The sequence below is a fragment of the Aquarana catesbeiana genome, linkage group LG04 (genome assembly GCF_042186555.1).
Source record: "Aquarana catesbeiana isolate 2022-GZ linkage group LG04, ASM4218655v1, whole genome shotgun sequence".
NCBI classification, from domain to species: Eukaryota; Metazoa; Chordata; class Amphibia; order Anura; family Ranidae; genus Aquarana; species Aquarana catesbeiana.
In genome coordinates this window covers 593,206,631-593,230,397 of record NC_133327.1, presented here as the reverse complement: position 1 = coordinate 593,230,397, position 23,767 = coordinate 593,206,631, and the positions used below count along the sequence as shown (strand labels likewise).

Sequence of the window (23,767 nt, the reverse complement as noted above, 5' to 3'; positions counted from 1 at the left end):
TATTCATGCCTCAATTACGCAGCAACGGAAGAAAGGATAGAAAAAGCAAAGGTGGGGGGGAAGAGGGGGTGGGGGGGAAGAGGGGGGGGGGGAAGAGGGGGGGGGGTGATAGATGGGGAACTAGAGAATTTCAGGCAGTTACTGCCATGGCAGACATGAATACAGAGCTTCCATCTTTGCCACATTACATTTTTTTTTTCTTCAGTTATGAGATACCAGAAGCAGCTAGAGATTAGCTATACTGCAAAGTTTTAGGACACTGCTGTCTGGTAGGTATTTTTTTTATCCTTTAAAGCACATATATCAAACACAAGGCCCGCAAACCAAATCCGGCTCTCCGGGCCTTGTCATGTGGCACTCACGCACCCAGTTTTGCTGCAGGAATGTGCCACCTCGAACTTTCACCCTCCGCTTCCGCTCCCTGTAAGGTGAGGCAAAGCAGCCTACAAAAGGAGGTACTAGAGCCAGGCAAGGTAGGAGAGAGATGCAAAGAAGCGTCGGCGAAGGGGGTTGGCGTTGCACACTGTGCATAGCGTACCCCTAAACCCTGCACTCTGTACACAGCACATCCCTGAACTTTGTACGTAATGCACTCCTGAACCCTGCACTCTATGCATAGTGCACTCCTGAACCCTGCACTCTGTATACAGCGCACTCCTGGGATCTGTACTCTGCACATAGTATAATCCTGAGTTCTGCACTCTGTATGTAATGTACTCTTGAACCAAGCACTTTTTATGCATCACACCCCCAGATACAACCAGCCCTTTTAGGGCAACCATACTTCTAATGCGGCCCACAAAGAAAGGGAGTTTGACACCCCTATATTAAAGGGTGGTTTTAGTTATATTATAAGCAGTTAGCGATAAAGTTATTTTATGTGAGCTTGACAAAGGGAAGCATGAGATGCTTTAGTACCTTATTTTATCTTTCAAAACAATGTGGTGTGACTCAATATGCAACACCTGTCTCAAGCCTTAAAATCTGACCCCCATATCGCAAAATCTAACATCACCCCTGATGCCTAACTGCAATACCCTAAGCCTCTCAAATCAATAAACAGGGGTGCACTTGAGGAAGGGGTGGATGCAGAAGAGCTTCATCCCGAGAGCAGATGCTGAGCTATGCATCATACTCAGTTCCTCAGCAGCTTCTAAAGGATAAAACAAGGCTGACAGCTTTTAAGTGTTAGGTCACGCTAAGCATCTTTTACCTTTAAAGTGTATTTTCACTTTTGCAGTCAAATTTGAATATTTCTTACCTTTTAGATGCTTCTTAGCATAATGTATCATGGCTAACTGCAAGCATTTCTCAAAAAGTTCAGTGAGAGTCTGTCCCAATAGAAAGGCTGAGAACAGGATGATCTTCCTCTCATTAACATACAATGAAAAAGTTCAGCTTCTACATTTTTAACCCTTTGTCAAGCCCCGCATACACACAGGCAGAATGTTGGGAGACATTTGCCAGTTCAAAAAAAAAAAAAAAAAAAAAAAACAGCCACATTTCTGCCCTTGTGTATGTTGATCTAGCCGGCTTCTGTCGGACGTGCATGCTGGAAAACCAGCAGCCGACAGACTCCCGATCAGCGCTCTCAGTCAATGGCAGAGAGCGCTGATCGTGGAAACAGAGAAGAGTAGCGCCATCTAAGTGCAGCAGTACTAAACCGTTTATTGGCAAGTATAAATGAAGCAACTCACAATGTTGCAGGTACATAAACGCATGTGGTAAAATAAGAGTTTATCTGTTCAATGGGAGGATGCGCTGCAGTGTAGGTGTGGGCAGCCATTGTTATAAGATCTCATATTGTGTAATTACTCAATATGTCATCATCATTTTTATAGTTCATCCATGTATACTCCTATAGTTCCTTGTACCACTCTTTATTGTTTCTCCTAATCTGCCGGTTAATTGATGTGCCACCAAATATTGGGTCACTGTAATTATCCTTTGATTCAGCCAGTGTCAGTTCTTATTACTTTTTTATCAATTTGTTATTTTTATTTTTTCTCCATTTTTTATATTTTTTATCTCCTTATATTTATATTTTTTATATATATATTTTTCTTTTTCAACCAATTTCTCAGATTTATCTATTATTTTCTTTTTTTGTATTACTTTTTCCAACTATATATTTTCTCATTAACATTCCTTCAACTCCATAGTATGCAGTTTAGTCCCTCAGCATTGAGCTGTTACCGTGGCACAGCTTAGGCACTCCCATCAGCTTCAGCTCCTATTTCTACCTCTTTTAAGATGTCCCCTCTAAATTGCCCGATGAAGAAGCACGCATGCTCCTAACGCGCGCACCACCCCGACCCTGATGTGACGTCAGCGGCCAGCTCCATGTGCACCCGAGTGTCTAGGAATCGCTGGGAGCCACCGGTGCCGCCGAAACCAATGGCTGCCCACGCCTACACTGAGTGGATGAACTCTTATTTTACCACATGCGTTGATGTACGTGCAACACTGAGTTGCTTCATTTATGCTTGCCAATAAACGTTTTAGTACTGCCGCACTTAGGTGGCGCTGCTCTTCTCTTCTGTTTCCATGTACTTGCAGAGTAGCTTTTTTCAGAGCCAGCAGCCGTCAAACACCAGATCTCACATCTCCAGAGACATTCACTGTTATTGGTGGACTGTATTACCTACACAGACAGCTTTCTTTGGCTAAGCCCTGCCCAATGCCCAATTCATCCAGCTTCAATAGTTGTTTTTCTTTTATGAGAGCGCTGATCGGAGTATACTGGTGGGGGGTTGGGATCACCACAGCTCAGCAGGGGAGATCGCTGGACTAACCTCGCATGGTTAGTACAGCGGCTCCGGCTAGGGTGGACAGTTGTTTTTTGTGCAGCCCATAGTGTGTACCTGGTTTTAGGCACAGCAGTGTTCAGATCTAGTAGGGTTTGTCCATGCTGGAGTTTCCAGAAAAGAGCATCTAAAAAAAAGTTTTGCTGTGGTTTTTACATTAAAAAAAAAATAAGTTATGCTATGTGATTAGGAAAATTGTAACAAATATGAAGTAGGAGTTATCCCGATTTGGCTAGAAAAGTGGAAATACACTTCAAACTGGCTGAAACACAGAATACTGTGCAGACACATGGTTATCTTTCGCACCCAGAGTGTCTTTTTGAGCTTTTTGTATGTGAATATGTAATTTTCACTTGTTGTTATTTGGGTATGCTTCAGCAGAGGACAGAGTACACGCAGACCTCTGCTGTACACGCAGATGACTGGATGACCACTAGCTACCTCAAACTCAACGGATCCAAAACAGAGCTTCTTCTACTACACGCAAACCAAAATACAAAAAACAAGAACCCTTGGACACCGCCCACCATCTTTGGACAGACCATCGCCCCAAGTGAAAAGTCTTGGAGTCATTTTTTACTCAGAAATGTCAATGGATGCACAAATTGGATCAGTAGTCAGCGGATCTCACCATCCTCTTCGCCTGCTCTGCAGACTTATCTCCTTCATTCCAAAAGAGGACAAAGCGGCAGTAGTTGGAACTATCATTAACTCCCGACTCGACTACGCAAACTCCCTCTACACCGGACTACCCAAATACCAGATTGCACGCCTACAACTCATCCAAAACACCGCAGCAAGACTGATAACAGGAAAAAACCCTGGGAATCCATTTCCCCATCCCTGAGGAGCCTACATTGGCTAACCATAAAGGATCAGATCACATTCAAGACCCTTTCCCTCACCCACAAATGCCTTCATGGAAACGCGCCTCAATACCTATGCGAGAAAATAAAACGCTACGTACCTAATCACAGTCTTCGATCAACCTACCAAAACCTCCTCCACTTTTCCAAATCCCACTACAAATCGAAGGGAGAACGAACATTCGCAGTCCAAGGACCACGGCTATGGAACACTCTACCGACCAACATTCGTATGGAAGAAAACCATCAGACCTTCAGGAAGAAACTGAAGATCTACCTCTTCTAACAAGCTGGACCCACAGGATGGACCAAGCGCATTGAGGCGATTCAGTTCGCATTTACAGCGCTATACAAGTCATTCATTCATTCATTCAGACAGCACCCCAAATCCCATGCAGACTTCTGGGACACAAATGTAACCTCAGCTGGCTGACGACATCCCTCAAAAATGGATAAAGCAGGGAGAGTGTCATATGACACAACACACACATAGGGGTTGATTCATCAAAGACGTTCATTTTGCAAGGTCAGTTGCACTTTGAAAGGTAGTTTTCCCCAGAGCTTAGAAAAAAGGGGTGAAGTTCTGCTGACTTTCATCATCCAATCATGTGTAAGAAAAAATTATTTTTGTTTTATTTTCCTTAAACAGGATTGGGTTTTCTTTGCAAAGTGAAATTTATGGGCCCTTTATATATATATAACGATATATCTATGGGCTTATAGAACACAGAGCAAATAGATAAGCCTAATATACTTGAAGAAGGATTTCAAAACAAAAAGTAAACATAGATGCTAACACTGAAAATCTCGGGTGTGCAAACAACTAAATAGGAGATGCTTACAGCAGAGGTGGAGGATGTAATATTCTGTAGGACACTTAATTTATATGTTCAGTGTTGTAGACACAATCCTTTGTATACAGATATCCAGACAATTTTCCTCTGCAGCGTTTTATCTGCATCATCAGTACCAGCGTATGTGCAGCCTATAAATATAAAGCAATACCGCTCTCTTGCTTTACTCCCTCGGTATTCCAAAGCTGGGGGGAAAGGCATGAAATCCTGCCTGATAATGTTTTGTCAATAACTAATAACAGATAAGAAAAGGCTCTCAATACTAGACAAACAGATGGCTTCCCTGGACAATACTTGATTTAACAAGCTATTTGCTATATACTTGGGCTCTGGGGTTAATCAAAATGTATAATCTGTCATCTATGAAAATGTTCTTCAGTAAAACCGCAGATGAAGGATGGCGGACTTAATGAATGTTAAAACACCCGGTCAGATCTCTTTGTAAATATGGGATAAATATGGGATAAATCGGAAAAGACTGGACTAAAGCATGTCACTGATGTTTGGCTAAGACTCCAAGAAAATGTGGACTTATGGACTGAGTAAATATAAGCTAAAAGAAGGATGAAAATAAAATAAGTGATCAGCATGTTGAACCAGTGGAAATTTTTGGATGGCAACACATTTCCGTAAGCAGCCCCTTTCTCACCACTAATAAATACTAACTACCTTCAAATAAATATGATATTCAAAATTACATGCTTTAGGATACTGATGAACAAATACATTCTTATGCATAATAAAGCCCCTCCTTCACAGCATGTCAAATATGGGTGTGGGAACAAGGAAAGCATGACCCCCCCCCAAAAAAAAAAAAAAATATTAAAGCAGGGCTGGCAGAGACAACAATTCCAGTTAAGAGCAAGTGATTTGATTATAATGTGCATCTTACAGATCTAAACAGCTTTGTTCATAGAAGCAAACTTTTTGTTTAGACTACTATTCTTTAAAGCAGGGGTCTCAAACTCAAATTACCTGAGGGCCACAATGGGGGACGCAATATTAAACCCCAGCACTGGTGTCAGGGGACGCAATATTAAACCCCAGCATTACCCCCTACAATTCACAAATAACCCCCCCCCAACACTCCAATTCACAAATATCCCCCCTTACACTCCACAAATACCACCCACCCCCACCCACTCCACAAATACACCCTCTTCACAAATTTCAACCCCAGTAACGCAAATAAGGACTTTGCTCAGCCTCTTTGTGATGGCTCACTTACCTCTCCTCCTGGCAGTCAGCTGGTGGCCTGATCTTCTGCCTCCCGAGTCCTCCCTCCCGTCAGGCCCTGGCTTCATCACAGGCCTAATGGCAGGGCACCCTGAGAACGCCACAATCTTCCGCCCTGAGGTGGTAGCAGGACCCTGGATCTGGGGCCAGTGTTCTGTCGAGAAGTGCCCGCTATCGAATAGTGCCCGGGACGAACGGCGCGTGCACCGTACGTAATAGCACAACAGCTGATTTTACAATCAGCTGTTGTGTCAGCGAGACGGCGCCTCGCACAATAGCTGACTGAAGACATTTTTCAGCCACGCTGCCGAGGAGTGTTCATGTAGGTGAGGGGCGAAATTTAACATGAAGGGCACGGATGTTTTCAATGATGGCCAGTGCTGCAAAGATGGGGGCGGAATTTTTAACGATGCCCAAACAAATCTGCTAAACCAATCTTTATCTGCTATTCTTCCTGGAGGGCCTATTTAGCTAGCTAAACGTTTAAAATTCTTCCCCCATCTTTGCAGCAGTGGCCATCAACGAAAACATCCTTCCCTTTCATGTTAAATTTCTTCCCCTCACCTACACGAACGTGCCTCGGCACAATCTGAGTGAAAAATGTCTTCAGTCAGCTATTGTGCGCAGGCACCGTCTCGCCGACACAACAGCTGATCGTAAAATCAGCTGTTGTATTACGTCTGGTGCATGCACAGTTTGTCCAGGGGTTCTGTGGAGAAATGCCTCCCATCAAATAGTGCCCGGGACCAACGGCGCATGCGCAATGCATGCGCCGTACATAACATCACAACAGCTGATTTTACCATCAGCTGTTGTGACGGCAAGTTGGCACAGGCGCACAATAGCCGACAGAATTTTTTTTTCTGTCAGATTGTGCCCCGCGCTCCCCTGCACTTCCATGGCGAGTTCATGTCCATGATGGGCGGATTTCTACACGTTGTGGGAGGATTTATGGGCACTTGGGGGCGGAATTACATGTCCAGTGCTGCAAAACAAAACTGTGATGGGCGGATTTCTACATTTCTTGTGGGCGGATTTATGGGCACTTTGGGGCGGAATATCACAAAGTTTTATTTTTTTGCAGCACTGGCCATCTAATTCTGCCCCAAAGTGCCCATAAATCCGCCCACAACATGTAGAAATCCACCCATCATGGACATGAACTTGCCACGGGAGCGCGGGGCACAATCTGACAGAAAAAAAAAATTCTGTTGGCTATTGTGCGCCTGCGCGGTTTCGCCGTCACAACAGCAGATGGTAAAATCAGCTGTTGTGATGTCACGTACGGTGCATGCACCCTTCAGCCCGGGCACTATTCGATGGGGCATTTCTCGAAAGAACGGGTGGGCGGGGCGATGGGCGGATCCTCCCTTCGCTCTGCTCTGCTGGGCTGCAGCAGCATGCGGGGGGAGAGAAGACAGAGAAAGAAGGCTCCCAGCCACTGCCACCCGCCTAGGATCAACCCTGCCTGCGGGCCGATACTTTGAGACCCCTGCTTTAAAGGTACCAGCAGATAATAAAAATGGATCCAGTCATCTTATAGGAAACTTTTGTGGAGGACCAAAAGGACCTTCACAAGAGAGAAACCGAGAGATATGACTAAGAGAAGACATAGTTTAAATAGCTAGCAAGACTGAAAAAAACGACACAAGTTCATCTAAAGTTCAAACAATAAAAAATTAATAAATGAATGGAAAACCTTTATATGCCGAATCTTATAGATACAGGTAATCCAGAGAAAAGGAAAAAAACCCTCTAAAGCATGGTCCAATTTGCTGCAGCAAGGGAAAAATTCCTTCCCGATCCTATAAGGCAACTGGATATTCCCTGGATTAACAATCTCTGGAGTTATTACCTATGAATGTTAATATTCAGTTATATTCTGTACAATTAGGAATGTATCCAGCTCTTTTTAAAAAAAAAATCAATTCTCCTGACCAAAACTTGAGGGAGTTTAAAGGAGAAGTATCGGAATCCATTTTTTTGCAGTTTCATACTTGCCTAGGTGGATGCATCGGTCCGCATCTTCACTGAGAACCTAGCCATCAAACATCGCCGATGGCTCGGTTCTCTCAGCTCTCACAGCAAAGAGCTGCTGGCTGTCAGTCAGCAGCTCTCCTGCTCTGCACCTCCACGATCACTGGAGTGCTGAGCTGTGGAGGGGCGGGGAGCGGCTGTCTCAGCGTCTTGCTGAGAGGCTGAGACTGCCATCAGTCCAGGCACATGGCGGATTCAGACTCCCAGAGTCAGGATAACGCGGTGCCTGGACTGATCTGTGTGATGTCAGCAGAGAGCGGACTTCAGACCGCTCTCTGCTGAAAACGGGTCATAGGAGTGCAAAAACTCCTGTGACCCATAGGAGAAGCCCAGCCAAACAAGTCCAGACTGGACTTCTCCTTTAAGTCACATTTTCAAAGCTTTTACAGTGAAGAAGCCATTACGTACTTGGAGGTTAAACCTCTTTTCCTCCAAATGTAAAAAGTGTCCCTTTATCCTGTGTAATGACCTCAAAGTGAATAACTCTGCAACAAACTTACTACATGTACCACATGTTTTTATACATGAAAATCAAATTCCCCCTTTATCGTCACTGCCAAAGAGAATGATATCAGTTTAGCTAATCTTTTCCTATAGCTGAGGTCCATTTCTCAGTTTGGTCACTCTTCTCTAACTTTCCCCAATTAACTGGTGCCCAAAACGGCAAAGTGTGATGAGCAAGTGTGGCAACTGCAGGTTTAATACTAGCCAAATGAACAGGGGGTCAGTTTCTTCCAATCTACATCTTGGTAAAGCTCTAGTTGTTATATGGTTATCTGAGTATTTATTATTTTTTTAAATACAGATCCCCAAAATGCTGTATATGTGACCCAAATGGTCAAAAAATGACTGACACAACAGATAGTTATCCTGCAAAGCCTAAATATAGTTTTTCCAAGTGAATGTGGATATGGTCACTTGACTCAGGCTGGATATGAGAAGTTTTACTTGAACTATTAAAAATGAATCAATTTAAATTATAGGATTCAAACCCAAAGCACTCAAGTTAAAATGAATGTATACAAAAACAAAAAACAAAACTGTGCCGCAGATTTACTGCCTAGGACCAACCCACAAATTTACTTCATTCATTGACTATACATTGCCCAATAGATTATTGCAATTTCCCCAACTACGCTGATATTCTGAATAAATTATAAGTGTAGTAAAACAAAACAGGTAAGCAAAATTATCTGCATCATATTGTAAATAGTGAACCCAGCCTAACTGAAAGACAAGAAGAGTATGACACGATATTCAACTGGTGAAAAAACTGTAGGGAATATTTACTTGTGTAGAAGCCACTACTGGCAACAGGTCCCTAGTGTGTTGCTATGATTTGATGTCCTCATTAACACCCTGTAGAAGGTACAGAGGAAGAGGGTCACCATACCATTTACTGGTGACATTTACTGAAAGGACGTGAAGGACAAACAATGCCCTCTACACAATGGAGCAGAGCCAAGAACAAATCTGAAATTCTCTATACAAATTATTTAAATCAGTTTAACAATGAAATCTGTCTGTTTTTAGTGCTTTAACAGCAATAGGCACAAGTGCAAAAGAAGTGGAAGAAATTTTCTGCAGGACGCAAGTGTGATTCAGTTGTTAGAAAGTACATATTAGTTACTCCATAATGCAAAATTGCTATAACTATATGTATGTAAATGGCCTAATCTACAAACAGGCGTACGTTCGTAAAGATTAAAAAAGTTATAGAAGCATATGTGTAGAAAACTTTCCATAACTTACAAGCCAAATTATATAGCGCTCTTGCATTATACTAGGTTAACAGAATAATGCCTTTATTTTTTGAGTACCAAGCTTGTTTCTAAAATCAAAACTTTAGTTTTGGGTACTGTGTGGAAGGTTAATAAAACCCATTATTTGACTCTAGTAAAAGCAATTAGGGGACTTTCCAGGAAACACACATGCCATGCTAAATCAGTCCGCTCTATTTACATTTTAATCACCTTTGCAGCTAGATTAAACAATTATGTGTTGTACAATTTATCTGGCTACAAAATGGTAAAGCTGTGGCAGGTTCAGAGGAATTTATTGCTTGAACCAATGAACGGCTGTCCTGTATTTTTGAAGGTTTCAGATTGGGAGCCATTAAGAAAGTAAATGTAGCACTGGATTCAGCTGACAGATTAGAACACTGCACAGAAAGAATGTCAGAACAGAGACGCTCAGTTGGTAGGTTGGGTCTCATTAGTCAAATTAAGTACAAAAAGGCTGATTGTTTTTTTTTTTTCTTTACAAAAGCCATCCATTAAAAAAAAAAAAAAAAAAAAAAAAATCACATCCTCTGCATGCCAATTTATATACATTACATAGATTTATGCAAACTTCATTGGTGACTGTTGCTTTCTCCAACTATGTAGATCCTAACCCTGGTTATTCCAGTAACATTTACAAAATGCTCAGTGTTTGGCCTACTATAATCACATGATCAGTCCCCATGGGGTAATATGAAAAAAGCTGCATCCCTTTACAACTATTGGCCAGTATATTTCTAAAGATGAACAACCTAAATGCTGCAGTAAATCCTAGGACAAGTACTGGGGATGCCCAAAAGTTTAACTTTATGAGATGATATGACATGACTATAACCATGCATGAATAAGGTACCAGACAATACAGACTGGGATTTCTTTTTATTGCTGCAGAGAAGCAAAAAACCAAGCCAAAACAACATTTTTCATGTTAATTGGAATAGGCCTTTAATTATCTGAAACTGTTAGACACCACTGCTATGTCAGAAACAAATGCAATGTTATAAATGACTGTCAGAAACCAAGTTGTGTATAAAGAAATAATCAGTAGTTCAATATTACAAGAGACTTGAGTCATGGTCAGGACAGGATCATGAGATTTCATTTATCAATGGAAAACACTGACTGATCCCATTGCTTGGAAGTTTTACATATTCTCATTCACCATACAATAAATAAAGGTGAGCTATTTCATATTTTACGGAGTTTATCATCATGTTGCACTCCGTGGCATCAACCTAACTCACCATATAGCATATAATAATGTCTTAGGCAGTAACACTACTAACACTGTTAAAGTTGAAAAAAAGCTGCCATTGCTAACATACTTAAGAAATTATTACTTGTCTGGCAATTTCTGGCTTTAAAACCTTGAGACACTGACCTTTAGATAATAAAGGTGAGAACTTGGAATCTGCATACTTGAAATATACAAAATATTTGACTTTGAAGCATTTGGATCAGCAAGACAGCTAGGTTACCCTAATTTCAGAACAAATAACTACCTACTACAGGGTTTCTAGGTTTTAGGCATAACATTCCAGTTAAACTCAGAAAGAGCAAGTCTCACACATTCTGGATAACATGCATTACATGGGTACTGGTACAAAGTTGCCCTCTGGAGACATGACAGAAAACCTACTCCTTGAATTTAATAACAAGTCAAAATCAACCCTGACCAGAAAACATAATTTAGAAAAATCTAATTTCTTATCTTGCAAAATCCACATAGACTGGGACCTAAAGGGGGATAAAACATTTGAAAACACTTATCTTTGCGATGTCGTCATTTATAGAAACAAGTTTGCCCACAGAGATTGAAAGACAAAGTTTAATGCCAAGTGTCTTAAATAGAGAACTCATGCCGGCTGTGCCATCAATCCTAAGGAATGTGCTGTGTACTTTGTTTTCAACAAACTAAAAATGAACTGTAATGGTAATAACCAGCTAAACTGACCATCCGGCTTGCTGAAGCACATACAGTATAACAAAGTACTACCGCACTGGATGCATGTAATTTCTCCTGTGTCTGCTTTTTAGTTAATTCAGTCCTATTCATTAAATCTTTCTGCCTCGCTATAAAAAAGCATAAAGCGTGTATATAATACGCATACATTATACACAATATATATATATAAATATAGCTATATAAATATATCTATATATCTATATATATACGCATACACAGTATATATAAAATAATGGGCAGTGTTTTATTTCCTACCCCAAATGTTCTCTGTGCTAATGTAATGAGGGGAAAGAAAAAAAGGAAAAAAAAAAAACAAAAAAAAAAAACAAGATGAACATTGTTCACCCCGATTAAGTAAGAGCTCATTAAAGAGCTGTCAGTAACTCACTTTGAATATGCATGAAGCATATAATCAGATCGCGTACCGTCACTAGAGGAGAATACGGTAAGTACAAAGGATTGATTTAATTACTTGGAGTAGGCTGTAGTGCTAAACCCGTCTTGTAACTAAAAAATAAAAAGCAGGCTGCATTCTGGCTGTTTAGTAAAAGAATAGAGAAGAAAAGCCAATTTTGTCTATCCACAAAACCGAAAAAAGTGGAGTAAAGATTTAAAAATGTTATTTATTTTAACCTTCTGGGACTTATGATAATTTACCAATAAACTGTTAACCATCGTCTGAAAAAGACCACTATATTTTAATAAGTAACTGTAATCTACTACGCAGGAAGCCTATAGTTTTGAAATTTGTCATTGTTCATTGTGGAAATTGTACTTTAATTCCAAAAAAATACATTCAATTTACAGGACCAATTCAGAAAAAAAATACAGTAAACAATAATGAAGGTCTATTTGTAAATTTTTTCACTCAAGATTCACGCAGCTGTTACCCAATATTTATACATTTTTCTGTTTCAATATATTTATTGAATTTTCAGAATAAACATAACTAGCTGACAATTTGTCCACGCTGGGCGGAGCTATACAGTCACATTGAAGAACAAGTACAAATAGGCAATGTGTAATATTAAATCAGCAAAGGACTAGCCAAAACCAAAGAAGGCCAGTAGGAAAGTCAGAGCAAACATTGCTATTTTTGCCAAGCTGTCCTCTAAGGGGTAACAATCCCCAATGACAAGTCTCATCTGGCTAAAGAGTGGAAGAACGAAAAGTAAGAAAAGATGAGAGAGGAAAACAAGAAAGGAGAGAGGAGCAAGAGGAGAAAAAGGCATCACGGACAACACCTATAAACGACTGTAACTGGTCAGAGGTAAGAATGGGAAGCAGTAGCTTATGCAGGGTTCCCAGACTTTGAGAAACTTTTGGTGTGAATCCCTAAAAATACTGGACATTTGTTCATTGACCATCATAGCAACCAACCGGGTTTTCACACCCTGGAAGGCAACCATAGGAGTCTTTCAGGCCTGAGTTATGGTACGTTTGGCAGAGTTTAATATTCGCACATTTTTATTCAATGCAAATAGAAACTGGTGTGAAAGCAATCTAAATTAACCCCTAAGTGTACATCCGTCTGGTTTAAAACATTATAACTTTTCGTGTACTTTTTAACATGTCTATTTGTACCAGTTTTCCCAGTATTGATCCAGAAAAAGCTGCAAATGGTTTAACTACACAGATGCATGACTTGGTTACTGAGCAATCCAGTGTCTAATATCCATCATTAACTGTGATATGTTAAAAGTCTACACACAAGCTACAAAAGGAGTGGTATGGTACAGATAATTGTCAAAACAAAACTTAAGGCTGGAGTTCTCATTTAATAGAAAAAAACTGGCGTGCATCACACAAATACACTGTTATAAATACAAGGCAATAAGTTACTGTGTTTTTCGCCTCTTGAAAATTTAGAATTTTTTTCAGTAAGTTCATGAATATTGATTTTTTTATTCAATTAATATCATGCTTTCTGTTCAGCAGCAACAAATTGCATGTGCTGTTATCTGAAAAAGAAGGCAGTAAATACCCACCCCCTTTCCCACTGCCCTTGTTGCCAAACTAAAGAACTGGTCACCCAAAGGGTAAAGTGGTGATATAAGGACAGAAGAAGGAACTAGTGAGAGGAGCAGTGGAGTCTAGGAGAATGGTACTCCCAGAAGCATAAGTTTTCCCCCAGATTTTGGGGTTCAAGTTCTATTGATCAGAGCTTTGTTGTTTGGCAGGGCAGACACCAGGAAAGGGAAGTATTTATAGACTTGCTTAGAGGTAACAGAAATTTTAACATAATTGGAACCGCTTTACAAAGTATGTGCAATATCTTACAATACCTGAAAATGTTAGCTATGAACACCTAATAGACATGTGCAATTCGTTTCGGCCCGAATACAAATTCGGACGAATTTTTGGTTATTCGGAGATTCAGATTTATCCAAAAGAAATAGTAAGTAACAAACAGTAACGAATTTAGTTAAAATCCATTAAAATTTGTTTCGTCTATTCGTTTTCTAATGAATTGCAACTACAGATAGATAGAGGCAGAACGGGATCTGCCCATGTAAACAAGCGGATCCCCGTTCTAGCAGGGGACAACATTGAGATCTGCTGTTCCTAGTAATCAGGAACAGCGATCTCTGTATTGTCCCCATAAGCCCATCCTCCACACAGTTAGAACACACCCAGGGTACACATTTAACCCCTTGATCGCCCCTAGTGTTAACCCCTTCCCTGCCAGTGTCATTTATAGATTAGTCAATACTTTTTTTAAGCACTAATCACTGTAATAATGTCACTGGTCCCCAAAAAGGGGTCAGATTTGTCCACCGCAATGTTGCAGTCCGGATAAAAAAAAATCGCAGATCGCCGCCATTATCAGTAAAAACAATAAAAAATAAAAGTCCATAAATCTATCCCCTATTTTGTAGATGCTATAACTTTTGCGCAAACCAATCAATATACGTGTATTCGGATTTTGTTTAACCAAAAATATGTAGAAGAATACATATTGGCCTAAACTGATGAATAAATTTGTTTTTTTTATATATTTTTTTATATATTTTATATATTTTATGTATTATATCAGAAATGAAAAATATTGTTTTTTAAAAAAAAATTTCAGTCTTTTTTTGTTTATAGTGCAAAAAATAAAAACCGCAGTAAAAAACCGCAGAGGTGATCAAATACCAACAAAAGAAAGCTCTGATTGTGTGAAAAAAAGAACACTTGTTTGGGTACAGTGTCGCACAACAGCGCAACTGTCAGTTAAATCGACACAGCGCCATATCGTAAAAAATGACCTGGTCATTAAGGGGGGAAAATACTTCCGGGCCTGAAGTGGTTAATATTAGAGCTTGGTAATGATGCAAAATTATGCACAGAACTTTGGCACAGGATATAACAACGTTACGAAAAGGTCTTGATAAAATAGGGGGATGAGCAGTTAAATGGCAGATGATGTTTAATATTGAAAATAGTAAAGTTTTGCACTTATTTGCTAAAAATGAAAATGCAAAATACTCACTGGAAGGGGCTTCTCCGGGAAAATTGGTAATGGAAAAAGCACACTTAGCAAAAGCATATGTCACCAAGCCTTAGCTAACAAAAATAGCAGAATACTCTCATGTGTTAATAAATGGGTTTATATTCAGGAGATAAATCAATATTTCTACTGCTTAACAAAACACTGGTTTGGCCTAATCTTAAGTATGCAATTTAGTTTTGGTTACCAAACCACAAGAAGGATGTCTTTGAACTAGAAAAAATTCAATGAAGGGAAACAAAATTACAATGTATTAAGGGGATTGGAAGACCTCAGTTATGAGGAACGATTAAAAATATTATACTTGAACACTCTGAGGAAGAGTCACTATGATCACAATGTACAAGTAATTCAAAGGTGGCCATAGTAAATATAATAAAGTGTTTACTCTAAGGTCCCTGAATATAATGTGTGGCCACAGTTTGTGATTGGATGAAAGTCAGTTTAATCCTCGATTACATAAGAGGTATTTTACTGTCACAGCAGTGAAAATCCCTTTCTCGGGTAGACTTATCAACTGAGAGTGTTGATCAATTCAAAAAACTTTTAGATGTATCCCTGCAATTGAGTATAATATACAGGGTTAGGGGAATATTATAGACTCAAACTCACACAGCTTGAGCTGGATGGACTTGTGTCTTTTTTCTACTGCAATTTTTTGTACTTTTTGTTTTCAAGAAAGAGGGAGAACAAAAATGTTCATTCACAGGTGTTAACAACAGCAACATATGCATACATCAGTTGTCATAAAACTAGACTAGAAAGGCAAGCCTTAACATATTTCAGATCCAGGTGGCCAGGTAAGGCAACCCAACAGGAGTTCCCCAAACTGAGGCTAGCCAAGTTTTAAGATTCTAAAGTTAAACGAAGAACAAAAAGAAAATAAAAAGGGATAAAGAGCAGGAAAAGAGGGGCAAGGGAGATGAAAGGAAAAAAGGGTCGGAAAGGATGGCAAGGGGAATGGGGATTCCCCTTCTGTGGCGCAAATCCAAACATTTCTTTCAAGTGTATAGAAGTAGCCAATGGTATTCAAAAGGTAGGTAGAGTATAGTGGAAGCAGGCTTGAATGGAGGAGAAGATTCGGATGCCGCACACCGGATGTAGTCAAAAAATTTTCACTTTATTGAAAAAATGGGATCATCAAAATAACAAGACTGTCATGCAGAAAGTACAGATAAGCTGACGCGTTTCGCACTCAGGACTGAGTGCTTACTCAATGAGTAAGCACTCAGTCCTGAGTGCGAAACGCGTCAGCTTATCTGTACTTTCTGCATGACAGTCTTGTTATTTTGATGATCCCATTTTTTCAATAAAGTGAAAATTTTTTGACTACATCCGGTGTGCGGCATCCGAATCTTCTCCTCCATTCAAGCCTGCTTTGCCTAGCATTCAGCCAGCACCTGGAGCTCTTCTGCTCTGAAACTTCTACTTACACCTGGGTCAGTGTCAGCCTGAGCGGTGGAAATATTTTCTTTGCTTTTCTGCATCTAGAGTATAGTGGAGCCAGGGTTCCCAAAATTGAAAGGGATTGTGAAGGCAATTAAAAAAAAAAAAACTAAAAACAAAAAAACAACAAACATCTCTATACTTACCTGCTTTGTGCAATGGAATTGCACAGAGCGGCCGCTAACTCCTTCTTTTCGGGTCCCCCGCTGACGCTCCTGGCACCTCTGCTCTGTCCAGTTCTCCCATGGGAAGCAGCCGAGCCCAACTGCTGCGTCTATTAACACAGACAGCAGGACTCAGCCCTCTCCCTCCTCACTGGCTTTGACTGACAGCGCTGAGAGCCAATGGCTCCCGGTGCCCCAGCAAAGTCAGCAAGACCCAGAAGTGAGGGGAGAAAAGAGCTGCAGATGTGCAAGACACTGGATCAAATGAGGGCTCAGGTAAGTAAAAAGCAGGGGGGGGGGGGATACTGACACCTAAACATTTTTTACCTTTATACAAGGAATGCATTAAGGTAAAAAAATGTTTAGGCTTTACAACCACTTTAAGAAATCTTGATTGGGAATCAGTGAGAATGCTAGATGAGGCCAAAAAATTTAGGCAAAAAGAAAATCCAGTTTAGGTAGAGCCACCAGACATGGAAAAGCAATTGAACTTTCTGACCACAGCCTCAAAAACATCTGTTGTCATATGATGAGAGAGTTATACAGTAGCTGTCTGTGCTGGTAAACACCAATGAATGAGATCCTTGTGAGCAGATTCTCAGATGTTGGTATTAAATAGCATTTAGCTATTCTGGACCAGGCTTTGCTCCAAACCTCTAAAGCGGGGGTCCCGACACCGGTATCGAGCTGTGGTCTCTTTGCAGCCGGGCTGCGGGTGCGGCAGGCTGGAGAGCGAGCAGAGGGAATACATCATCTATCACTGCCCGCCCTCACTCTGGGACCCAGCCAATGCGCATGTGCTGAAAAGCTGGGAAGAGAAGCCTCTTTGCTGTCACTATTGCCTGCTACCAAATTGCATTTACATTAAAAAAGTGACAAGCTGCATCTGATATTTTTTGGTGGCAGGCAACAGTGGGAAGCTTCAGCTGGTGGCAGGATAGTGACAATTCACATCTGGTGGCAGGCGACGTGGCAAGTAACAATCCGCATCTGGTGGCAGGCGACGTGGCAAGTAACAATCCGCATCTGGTGGCAGGCGACGTGGCAAGTGACAATCTACATCTGTTGGCAAGTAACAAGCTGCATCTGGTGGCAGGCGATGTTGCAAGTGACAAGCTGCATCTGAGGGCAGGTGACGAAGCAAGTAACAAGCTGCATCTGGTGGCAGACGACATGGCAAGTGACAAGCTGCGTCTGGTGGCAGGCAACAGTGGCAAGTGCATCTGGTGGCAGGCAACAGTGGCAAGTGCATCTGGTGGCAGGCAACAGTGGCAAGTGCATCTGGTGGCAGGCAACATGGCAAATGAACTATTTCATTTTATATTACAATGTAATAATAGAAATAATGCACCAACACCAGCCATTGCCCCGACAAATTGCCAGCGAAAAACCGCAACCCCCCGGCCTTGGCAAAATTTTCTTCCACGCAGCCGGTCCCCGGTGCCAAAAACTTTAGGGACCGCTGCTCTAAAACTATTGAGTGGTTAAGATCCTGTTCCCAGAGTCTTACATATGAGGGGAGGGAAAGTGGGGAGCAGGAATACATGACCAAGTATAAGATGGATATTAATTTGGGCAGGCTGGGGTGTAAAGGCAAACATGCTCAAAAGCTAATTTCGTGTACTGAAACTGAATTTATTTGTGAGGATGTACAGTGTCTAAGCTGTAAATATTTGTAATAATCCTCCAATTGGAGAATGTTCCCGTAAATCAGATCATGAAGGAAATTGATGTGAGACAAGGAAGTTGTGGATATGCAAGAACCCATGGGTCATCTACCAAGAGAAGAATGTAGGGTTTTCAATGCACAGAAGAAAAAGGTTTTTGGTTATCAGCAAGAGGAGTAGGAAGGGGGACAAGAATTTACTCAAGTAGCAAACCAAGTACCATAGTTTTAGCTATGGAGCATCAGGGCCATGTGAAGAAAGTGGAAAATGCAAAAGGAGTGTATTATTGGTCAGACCAAGCAGTAGGATGCATCAGCCTTTTGATAGAAAGGTAAAAGATGTAGCGGTATAAAAAGATAGTCAATTCTGCCAAAGCTTTGGTGGGGATTGGATAAATGGGTAACTTCCCAGATAAGAGGATGAGCCTTCCATCAGGTGTTCACTAAATGTAGATGGAAAGAAAGACTTTGGTTTTCCTGGTAGGTGGACCTGTTTTTTTTTTTTAACCTTAATTATTAACTATGTACATTATATATATTTTAATGATAAGATTTATTATAACAGTTACATTTTTTGACAAGTTTGTTGTGGAGGAACTAGTGAGGCCTGCATAGAACTGTGACCTCAGTGCTACTGAATACCTTTGGGATAAACTAAAATGCAAACTGCAAGCTAGGTGGTCTCATGCAAAAATCAAAATCTGACCTCACAAATGCTCTTTTGCCTGAACAGGTAAAGTTCAAAAAGATAAACTTCAAAATCTTGTGGAAAACCTTACCACATGAGTAAAGGCTGTTATAGCTGAAAAGGAGAGACCAACTTCATATACATGCCCATGGTTTCGGAACGAGAAGAGCAGCAAGCTTACATGATAATGATGAGAATAAGGAGTCCACAAACATTTGACTAAATAGTATATGCCATTTGGATGAATATACATAGCATTTCTTGGTTCTATTTTTTTTCACAGTCATTAAAGGTTATAGCTAAGTCCTTTCACAACATTTTATGAAATATGATGGTTCTGTTCTAACAGAATGAATATTTACCCTTATTCCAAGAAACAATCTATTACCGTATATACTCGAGTATAAGTCGATCCGAGTATAAGTCGAGGCCCTAATTTACCACAAAAAAAATGGGAAAAACTTAGTGACCTGAGTATAAGACGAGGGTGAGAAATGCACAGCTACTGTAAGTGGAAAAGAGGGTCAACAATGCCCATTTGCAGCCTCATTGTGCCCATTTGCATGCCTCACTGTGCCCATTTGCAGCCATAGGTCCTCCGAACTTCAAACTCGGTAGTTAAGGGTTCCTAGATGCCCCCTAGCTGCAGCCAAAATTTGGGGTCTCTGAACCCAAAGGGTCCCGAAATGACATTGCTGCAGTTGGACACAGTTGACCATATTTGTGGCCCCGTATCTCGGGGCCACTTAGTGCTAGGAACCCCAAATTTGGTGTGCAAACCCAGTGGAACTAGCACCATAAAATACCCAAAGCTGTGGTTTCTAGCACCAAGTGGCCCCGAGATACAGGGCCCCAAATATCAGTTCAGAAAATGTCAAGCACTTTTCTGCAGCAGAGAATGACATTTTCTGAACCGGATTTGGGGCCCTGTATCTCGGGGCCTCTTGGTGCTAGGAACCCCAACTTTGGATATGTTATGGTACCAGTTCCACTGGGTTTGCACACCAAATGTGGGGTTCCTAGCACCAAGTGGCCCTGAGATACGGGGCCCAAAATTCAGTTCAGAAAATGTCAAGCACTTTTCTTCAGCAGAGAATGACATTTTCCAAACCAAATTTGGGGCCCCGTATCTCAGGGCCACTTGGAACTAGGAACCCCAGCTTTGGATATGCTGTGGTACCAGTTTCACTGGGTTTGCACACCGAATTTGGGGTTCCTAGCACCAAGTAGCCCTGAGATACGGGGCCCTAAAATTGATTCTGAAAATGTCAAGCACTTTTCTGCAGCAGAGAATGACATTTTCCGAACTGATTTTGGGGCCCCGTATCTCAGGGCCACTTGGTGCTAGGAACCCCAGCCCCAAAATTGGTTCGGAAAATGAAATTTTTTGCTGCAGAAAAGTGCTTGACTCGAGTATAAGTCAAGGGGGGCACTTTCAGCACAAAAAAATGTGCTGAAAAACTCGACTTATACTCGAGTATATACGGTATTTTTAAATTCTAGAGAGTTATGTGTAAATTCATTCTACAAGACTTACAAAAACTCATCTAATTTCTTCCTCTTAAAGACACATTTATCACCAAATGCTTGATCAAGACTTATTTGATTCAATTTGTGTGCAATCTTAGGTTGTGAAGCAGCAAATAACTGTTTGAATTAATTGTGAGCAGTGGACTTTAGTGTGTGTTTCACTTTGGACATTCAGTAAATAGACCTTTTTTCAGTTCACTGGGGCATAGAAAGCAATTTACCTCACACTAAAAACACTATGTTGTGTATGCCTGGTGTATCAAAATGGGTACCTCAGCAGCCAATCTCCACGTCTGGGAGCTGTCACATGGGGATAGGGGGAAGAATTTGGTTAAGGCTGTCAAACTTGCATGAATTGGGGTGGTGGTGTAGCACAGGAAAAATGAACATGGGTTGTTTATAAAGCAAACGTTTAATTTTGCCTAGTATATGCAAAGTACAAGTTCATTTTAAAGCGGAATTCCAGGAATTCAGCTCCTTTGTAAAAAATGAAGGCACACTTTGAGTTAAGTCCAGCAAGGTGCATGACACCTCCTGGGCTTATCTCTATTATTTATATCTGACAGCTTTGTTGTACTCCTGGGAGACAGCTGTCGCTGTAGTTCTGGGAGAGCAATACTGATCTTTCTGAGCTTTGCATCTTGAACGGGAGTGTCACTGCAGCTGCTATTCCCACCCTACCCCTCCTGCCCATTCACAGAAGTCTTTTCATTATGTGAACACATTTATGAAAAACAAAGGCTTCTCTGAATGGGCAGCAGAGGGGAGGTGTGGGCTGCTGTTTGCCTTTCTCCTCTCTCACAGCCAGAGTGTAATTCTCAGCAGAGCAAAAAAACATATCAAATATAAATAATAGAGATAAGCCCAGGAGATGTCATGTAGCTCCTTGGACTTAACTCAGTGTGCCTTCACTTTTTAGAAAGTGGCAGAATTCCTGGAATAAATCCTTAAATAAACATCCAGTGCCAATGTTGTGAGAAGATTAGATCAGCAAAATTTATGGTTATTGTTTAATCTTGAGCCCAGTACTTGCTTGGTTGCAAATTAATCACCACTTGTAAAAATTGTTTAACATTGCACCCACATTTTCCATGATCAATTTTTACTGATTTAAATGCAAAATAGAATGCAAAGTCAAGCAATGATAACAAACAAGAAGAGACTGTATAGCAGTAAAATTTGCCTTCTTTATTTTACTATCAAATAAACATTAAAGTGTATCTATGATAAAAATGTAAAATCATATATTAATTTTCAGATTCAATTTCAATTATTTTTAACCTACTCCTATTATTAGAAACGATCTGAAGTTTGTAAATTTACTATGTTAAGAATCCCTTACATTAACTACCTTGAGTTATGTGACACATATTCACTATGCCCCGTGAATAGGCAATGCTGTGTCACATTTTACAGAGCCTGCCTTCTGAGCTACAGAGGTGCAGAGAGGAGGAATTTCAGAAGGCAGAGTCAGTACAAGAATCAATTTTTAAGAGTCCATCAGCTCACAAGTGCCTCCGGGATTCTCCCAAGCAGCTGAACAGACCACCAACGCCCCATCATGTACTCAGTTCAAAAATTCAAGAGATTGTCTAGCGCTTCGTTAACAATTATAAAAGGTGAGTATTATCCTGCAGATGACTTTCCAAGCCTCTTACCAGATTTCTAATCCACTAATGCCAAATGTCCAACAAACTGTCAAAAACACCAACTGTGTGTCTTCTCCTTTATTCACCTTTGCTTCCCAAATATCTTTATCCCTCATCACATGTGAAACCCAAAAGAAACTCATATAGTGTACTATTTTATAAACTCATGGAAACAAACATATCTATATTGTCCTCACATGTGAATATACCAACAATAGTGGACCACTAGTGATGAAATGCTCCACATGCCACTTGTGTAGCCTTTTATGGAATAATGAAGTTAAAACCAAATATAATTTCATTACAGGTAGGTCAGCAGGTCAACATCCCTTAGTGTTCCTTCTCTTGGTATAACACATTAAATGTTCATTTTAAATTTAAAGGATAAATTCACCTTTAGGAGCATGTTACACCCACAGTTAGGTGTAACAACCACCTCCCTCTGCTCTGCAGCAGTTGAGCGGAGGATCTTCTCCCTACACTTGCTGTCACAATTTCAAAACAGCACGGGGCTGCGCCCACATAGCCACTTCCTTCATTCACAATTTCCTGTGAATGAATGATCGACAAGCACCATAGGCCGTGGCGGAAGGCGGATTGTAGTTTTCAATGAACTGCAAGGGCGCTGGTGAGGCTCTTATAGTTCAGAGTCTTCCTGCAGTTCAGTAACTGTTTGCCTGTATGAGAGGTACGGCAGACAGCTGAATAAGAATCTGCAAGATCCTGGCATTTCACCCACGATCTGCTGATTGCGGATGCAATCACTTCACCCCCGGAAGAATTTACCCCCTTCCTGACCAGGCCATTTTTTGCGATACAGCACTGCGTCGCTTTAACTGACAATTGTGCGGTCGTGCGACAGTGTACCCAAACAAAATTTATGTCCTTTTTTTCCCCACAAATAGAGCTTTCTTTTGGCTGTATTTGATCACCTCTGCGGTTTTTATTTTTTGTGCTATAAACAAAAAAAATAGCGACAATTTAGAAAAAAAAAAAAATTGTACTTTTTGCTATAATAAAGATCCAAAAAAGAAATGTAAAAAAACTAATTTCTTCATCAGTTTAGGCTAATATGTATTCTACATATTTTTGGTAAAAAAAAAAAAAAAAAATCGCAATAAGCATATATTGATTGGTTTGCGCAAAAGTTATAGCATCTATAAAATAGGGGATAGATTTATGGCATTTTTATTATTATTTTTTTTTCTACTAGTAATGGCGGTGATCTGCAATTTTTATCAGGACAGCAACATTGCGACGGACAGATCGGACACTTTTTTGGGACACGTGACATTTATACAGCGATCAGAGCTAAAATTAGCCACTGATTACTGTATAAATGTCACAGGCAGGGAAGGGGTTAACATTAGGGGGCAATCAAGGGGTAAATGTGTTTGTTCCCTAGATGTGTTCTAACTGTGGGGGGGAATGCGGCTGACTAGAGGAGGAGAGAGCGTTGTTCCTACTTAGTAGGAAAACACGATCTCTCTCCTCTCCCCTGACAGAACCGAGATTTGTGTGTTTACACACACAGATCCCGGTTCTCACTCTGTCACATGTGATCGTGGGTGCCCGGCGGTCATC

General features: G+C 40.7%; 1 protein-coding gene across 6 annotated transcripts in view; it reads right to left on the bottom strand.

Annotated features, from left to right (window-relative positions):
* EHBP1 (EH domain binding protein 1) overlaps window positions 1-23,767 on the bottom strand; it is a 733,557-nt gene that overhangs the window by 48,416 nt on the left and 661,374 nt on the right. The window lies entirely within an intron of this gene.